Source organism: Trichosurus vulpecula, chromosome 3, assembly GCF_011100635.1.
Source record: "Trichosurus vulpecula isolate mTriVul1 chromosome 3, mTriVul1.pri, whole genome shotgun sequence".
NCBI classification, from domain to species: Eukaryota; Metazoa; Chordata; class Mammalia; order Diprotodontia; family Phalangeridae; genus Trichosurus; species Trichosurus vulpecula.
Genome location: NC_050575.1, coordinates 78,309,407 through 78,316,620, shown reverse-complemented (window position 1 = coordinate 78,316,620; position 7,214 = coordinate 78,309,407). Strand labels below are relative to the sequence as shown.

Below are 7,214 nucleotides of genomic sequence, written 5' to 3'. Positions count from 1 at the left end.
AGAGTATGCAAAGTTCTTATATAGGATAGTGTTTGGGGGGTAGGGGACATGGGGGGCAGGGTAAAACAACATAGTTCACTCAAAAAGAAAATTTTCCCACTGTAGTTGCCCCAATTACTGGATCACCTCTGATTAGTGTTATATTTCTGTGTAAGTCATTCTAATTTCAGATTGACCAGATATCAACTTGGAACATAGATGCCAGTATCTAGAGGCAATAGTATTTTTTTAAAAAATGGATTTTTATTGAAAGTATGAAGGGGGAAAGGGGCTTTGATGGGATGCTATGAATGGTGTTTTACTTATTTTCCCATTTTGTCTAGCCATAGCTAATTGTTGAAGGTAAAACTATTATTATTATTAATTATTATTTTAATGGACATCTATGCTGTTATAAAAGTATGGAATGTTTTTAGCCTGTTAGAAAATGTATTGATGCGCTTTTGGACTTGAAATGAATATTCACATTCTGTAAGTATCCCAAATGAGTAACTAACAGGCAGTTTTAATAGTAATTACTGAATTCCAATATTTATAGAAAACTGACCACCATGAATACATAATTATTCTATTATGTCCACTCCAGTGAATAGAAAGTCTATTTATTAATTTACCATGACACAAAATCTTGCTTTCCTCCTTACCATGCAGAAGCAAGCTCATAGACTTAGTGTAGAAAAACGTGTGTTGCATTTATAGTCTGGAGAAATTACTTCTGTAATAGATTAATATGCTGTATTTGCAAGGGAATTTACAGAGATGTATAATTTACTTCAGAAGTAGCAGACACAGAAGAAATATCTCTCCCTGAGTTAAAACTTGGCAATACTATGAAGATTTCAATGATATAACTTGATATCAGTTATTCTCTCATATACCTCCCTTTAAGAATCTGAATATTCCAAAACATTTGCTGATTTTGTGTGTATGTTTGTATATGTGTGTACGTGTGTGTGTGTGTGAGAGAAAGAACCTTCTGGATATCATTATGTTATATGTAATTGCATATAAATTTGAAGTGGTAAAATAAAGGTAAGTAGTAATTCCTAAAATGAACAATTTTCTAATGAAAATTCAAGGAAAGGTATCTTTTTATGAGGTTTCTAAGACTGATTTCTCTCATATAATTTATTTTACAAAGGAGTTTCTGAAGCAAAGTAAGAGGAATTACCAATATGACTTTTCCTCCAAATTTGAAATGTGTTTCTCTGGATGAAGTAAGGCAAAAGATTTTTTAAAAAATTCTTATTTTAAAGAAGTGAGGCGTTATGGTACAATGTCCAGAGGGTTTGAATCAGAGTCGGAAAGACATGGGTTTAACTCCTGCATCTGCCACATAGTATCTGTCTGACACCATAAGCAAAACATTGAAACGCTCAGTGCCCCACAAGGATTCTGTTAAGACGCTAGGTCACTGAATGTATAGGTGTGGGCAGTTTCCAAATCAACAGTTTTCTATATTGATAAAATCATAAGTCCAAAAAAAGTTGTTGCAAGAGTATGATCACTGCTTTTCCACTTAAAATACAGACATACATTACGGTTTTTCCATATCCCTGTGTGTATACATAATATATTAGACTACTGATGAGTTCTTAATATAGAGGTGCTCTGACTGATTTTCTACCTGCACCTATTTTGGTGGTTTGAAGGAAAAGATTTGAGAACTAAAGTATTATGGTAGAGAAGTATATAGTCATATGTATGCTTTTTTTTTTTTTTGCAGGAGCAGGGGACTATGTATGTTTTCCCTATTAGAACAATAGTGCTGGTCACACAGTCAGTGATTAATAAATACTAGGAATGAATTCCCCTTGTTCATGCTGGAGTTGTTTGTGAAAATTCTTCGTCTCTAATTCTCTAATAAATTTATTAACCTAGCTAGTATTTTTGTCTAAGACCTCACCGACCTGAAGACGTTTTAGTGATTATTCTTTAAAGTCTAATTTCAGCTCCTTTAATATGTAGTGCAATAACTTAGTTTTGTTTTCAAATATTTTTTGAGCCTTCAGGTTGATGTTCCATTGTTCAGCGATTAGGTGGAGAAGTAAATAAAGTCTTTGGGGAGCTTTTTTTGTCATAGATGGGCATGTCCTGGGCACTGCTGTCAGGAAACAACTTGGATGTGATCCTAGTAGATCTTGTGTAAGTAGAACTCTCTTTATTGAGAAATGCCATTTGCAGGAAAGCTTGGAACAGGAAAAGGGTGAGTAGTAAATCAGAAGGAGGACCCCTATACTGGGATCAGATTGGGAAAATGAGTAGAAAATTACTTTTACCTTATTAAATTCATATCACTCTCACACACACACACACACACACACACACACACACACACATACACATACACAAACTAAAAGTCATAAAACCAAGTTCACATTTTCTGTTCTTGTTTTCAGTTTTCTAATCTATACAAGGGGTAAAGATCAAATGTACTGGCCTTTACGAAAGAAAAAAAAATCAAAACAACATAATTTAGGATTTTGTTGTTTCACTGAATTGTGTATGGTTTTAACATAAGAATGAGAGAGATCTTTTTGGCAGAAAACCTTCAAAGGGGCACTTTGTTTTCCCAAGTCAAATGCTATTGTTTTTAAAGTCTACAAATAATAAATACAGTAGAATCTTATATACTCTGAACTTTTTGTGCAATAAAGGTATGATCAGCTATGGAATATCATTCATGAAAGTTATTTATTCCCCCCTCACAACTTTTAAAAAATCTGATATCATGGCTATCTTTCATCAATCAATTTAATCATCACTTCAAATAACAAATCTTAAGTGCCTACTATGTGCCCGAAACTGGGCTTTTGTTGTTGTTCAGTCATTTCAGCTGTGTCTCACTCTTTGTGACTCCATTTGGGATTTTCTTGAAAAAGATAATGGAGTGGTTTTCCCATTTCCTTCTCCAAGTCATTTGACAGAAGAGGGAACTGAGGCGAACAGGGTTAATTGACTTGTCCAGTGTCACACAATTAGTAAGTGTCTAAAGCTGGATTTGGAATTGTCTTCCTAACTCCAGTCCTGGCCCTCTATCTACTGTGCCACCTAGCTGCCTAACAACTGGGCTAGGAACTTAGAATATAAAAAAAAAAAATCTGTCCTTAAGGAGCTATTGTATTTGAGGAAACGTACACAAACAAACTATCCAGCTGAACTTCCCTGGTTTTGGAGAAGCCATTCATGTTTTCCTCAAAATGTTACCTTTCAAGAAATCTTATTTTTAATGTTTGAGCTAAACACTCTTCTTGATGACAACGTTATGGTTTTGGTTTTACTCATGAAACAATTTTAAAAAATCAACTTGAAATATTATTAAGATAATCATCAATAAATAAAACTACATATTGGAGATTCCAATCCAATCTAACATGTATTTATTAAGTCCTTCTTATGTCCAAGGTTCTGTATAATAAATAAAACAAAAAATAAAAAAGTAAATACCTTCAAATAGTTGACTTTATAGTGAGGGGGTTATACTGAATATAATATGTAAATTCATAAATGACAAATGGTAATTTGAGGAGAGAGAGAAAATTAAGAACTAAGTATATCAGAAATATCTTCCCATAGAAGGGAACACAACCTAATTTTTCAATGAAGATGGAAACTCTAAGACATAGAGATGGAAATATATAGATAAAAACATGGACAGACATGCTTCAAATAATGAAGACAGAAAAATGAGCAGAACCAAGAGAATGTTATATGCATTAAGAGCAATATTGTTTTAAAAATAACTTTGAGTGAATAAGCCATTTTTGCTATCATAAATACCCAAATTAACTACAAAGGACATATGAAGGAAGATGCTATCTTCATCCAGAGAAAGAACTTATAAATAAAAATATGTACAGAATTATTTTAATATGAATATATAATTGTATCTAATGGTAGCCATTAGTATGGTGAAGTGGAAGGGGAGGGAAGAAAAAAAGGAAAACAATGCATGATAACTTTATTATATATTTAAAAGGAATAGCAAGTTGTACATAACAGATTTATAGTTTCATGTGCACTCATCTTTTTTATTATGCTATGTTATGGGAATACTTGTGTCATTCCTTAAATTGAAAAAAGAGTAAATTTTAAAAGTGAGATAGAGGTAAAGGTGGGGAGGAGAGATCTGGTGAAGGCTTTCTGGGCTTGGAGACTATTTTGTACAAAGGCCCAAAGGCAGGAGATACAATACTAAATGTGGGGAACAACAAACAGGCAAGATTATGTGAATATGTGAGGGGCAATATAGTGAAATAAACTTAGAAAGGCAGGCTGGAGTAGGACTTTAGAATTCAAGCTAAGCAGCTCCAACTCTTTTATCCTGGAGGCAATACTGAGGACTATTGCACAGGAGGATATGGATGAATTAAAAAGCAATAAAAAAATTTAAAATGTCATATACTCTTTCTAAAGAATTGTGGTCTTGCTCTAAATCACTATTGATTAGAGAAGTGCAAGTTAAAACAATTCTGAGGTACTACCTCACACCTATCAGATTGGCTAATATGACAGAAAAGGAAAATGATGAGGGATGGAGAAGATGTGGGAAAATTGGAATACTGATACATTGTTGGTGGAGTTGTGAACTGATCTATCCATTCTGGACAGCAATTTGGAACAACTTCCAAAGGGCTATAAAACTGTGCATACCCTTTGATCCAGCAATACCACTTCTAGGTCTATATCCCAAAGAGATTCTTTAAAAAGTAGGGGGAGAAGGACCCACATGTAGAAAAATATTTATAGCAGCTGCTTTTCATGGTGTCAAAAAATTGGAAATTGTGGGGATACCCATCAACTGTGGAATGGTCGAACAAGTTGTGGTATATGAATGTAATGGAATATCATTGTTCTATAAGAAATGATGAGTAGGCAGATTTCAGAAAAAAAAAAAACCTAGAAAGATTTACATGAACTAATGCTGAGTAAAGTCAGCAGAACCAGGAAAACACTATACGTAGTGACAACATTGTGCAAAGATCAACTATGAAAGACTTTGCTCTTCTCAGAAATATGATGATCCAAGACAATTCCAAAGGACTCATGATAGAAAATGCTATCCATATCCAGAGAAAGAACTATGGCATCTGAATGCAGATTGCAGCATACTATCTTCAGTTTTTTTGTTGTTTCTTGTTTCTCGTGGGTTTTCCCTTTTGTTCTGATTCTTCCTTCAGAACATAGCTAATGGGGAAATATGTTTAACATGATTGCACATTTATCTTGTATCCAAATGCTTGCTATCTTGGGGAGAGGGGAGGGAAAAGAAGGAGGGGAAAATTTCAAACTCAAAATCTTACAAAAATGAATGTCTGAACACAAAAGGGAACGGCCGGAGACTGCGCAAGTCAGGTCACCTGAGCAAGCATGTGATGGCAGAGTAAATGCAAACTTGGTACAGTAGTGAGCCAACAAATACAGATAACCTAAGCCTGCTGTTTCTATGGCTTCCAAATTACTACAGAAAACACATTCTGAAATGTAGTCTCCTTATTGACACTTATACTAAAGACTCAAAAGAAATGGAATTTTTCTTCAATGGCACTGAAACACTACCTTACATTTAAAAGAAAGCTGGACTGTGCTAGACTGGGGACAAAGAAGCAACATATGGTGAATGTGTGGTAGCCTTTGCAGCTGTTGAAGGAATCTTTTCTGATACTTTTGCATCGATATTCTGGCTCAAGAAAGGTTTAATGGTAGGATTAGCTTTTTCCAATGAACTTCTTAGTAAAGATGAGACCTTACTACACTGTGGCTTCACCCACTCAATGTTCAAACAAATAGTAAGCAAACTTTCAGGAGGAAAAGCAAAATGAATAATCATTGATGTTGCTAAAATAGAACAGGAGTTTCTAATCGTGACTTTGACTGTGAAGTTGATCAGAATGAATTGGACTTTAATGAAGCAGCCCACTAATTTGTAGCAGACAGAGATGTTGGAACTGGGCTTTTGCAAGCTTTTTAAAAATAGATTTTATCGATATTGTTTGTTTTTCCATTTCCAAAATTTCTCACAGTATCCCTCTCCCTTTGCCTCCCAGAGAGCCATTCCATATAATGACATTTTTTAAAGAAAAAATAAAGAGGAAAGAAGAGAAAAAAAAATCAGAAAAAGTCTGAAAATATATGCAATGTTCCACACTTGTGACCCTCCTTCCATGGCAAAGGAGTGAGGCTTGTATCTTTCTATAAATCTTCATTGAAGTCATGCTTATTCTCCATAATTTTGCAAGATTAATTTTATTTTGTAATTGTTTCCATTTACATTGTTGTAGTAATTGTGCATATTTTTTCTTAGTTCTGCTTATTTTGTGCTTTATCAGTTCATGTAAGTTTTTCCATGCTTCTTTGTATCCATCATTTTTGTAATTTTTTACAGCACAAGAATATTCTATTATATTCATGTTCCACAATTTGTTTAGCATTTTCCCAGTTGACGGGCATCTTTGTTTCTAGTTCTCTGTTTAGCAAAATTTTTAAAGTAGAAAATCCATTTGGCTATATGGAGAATATTTCATTAGAAGGGAGAATTAACTTCTTTGGGAAGAAAGTAAGAGAATATTAGAGGATAAGAGTGATGTCAAGTCCAGCTGAGGATTCTTTTCCTTTAGATGTAGACTTCTAGATGAACTTCTGAAGACATATTATTATTTAGCTGGGTTTTTTTTTCCCCTTCACCAGAAAAAAAATGCTTAAGTTAACTTTCTTGGGTTTTTTTTTAAGCATTAAACTTTTTAAAAACATTAATTATTTATTTGATTTTAACATTGTGAGTTCCAAATTTTCTCCTTCTCCCTAGCCACTCTCCTACCCATTGAGAAGGTGTAACAACAATGCTACTTGCAGCTGCTATGGGGGTGTAAGACCAATAACACCAGCACACAGGAGGGCTGCTAGCATGGGTTCTTTGATCTGCTTTCCTAAAGGAAAGCAACTTTAAAGGGGTCAGCAATCTTACTTTAATTAAACATGTATGTATATATATATATATATATATATATATATATATATATCTATATATATATATATATATATATATAAACATGTGTGTGTGCACATGGGTGTGTATATATGTATACACATGTATGTGTATATATGTGTGCACACGCATGCAGCATGTATGTACATATATACATATATACACATATACATGCATACATGCATACATACATACATATACACACATACATATACACACACGTATGTAT

The 7,214-nt window shown here is 33.8% G+C and overlaps 1 pseudogene; it reads left to right on the top strand.

The window, feature by feature from the left end:
- The first annotated feature begins 5,311 nt into the window (after window positions 1–5,311).
- Window positions 5,312–6,631, top strand: LOC118842111 (annotated as a pseudogene).
- The last annotated feature ends 583 nt before the right edge of the window (window positions 6,632–7,214 follow it).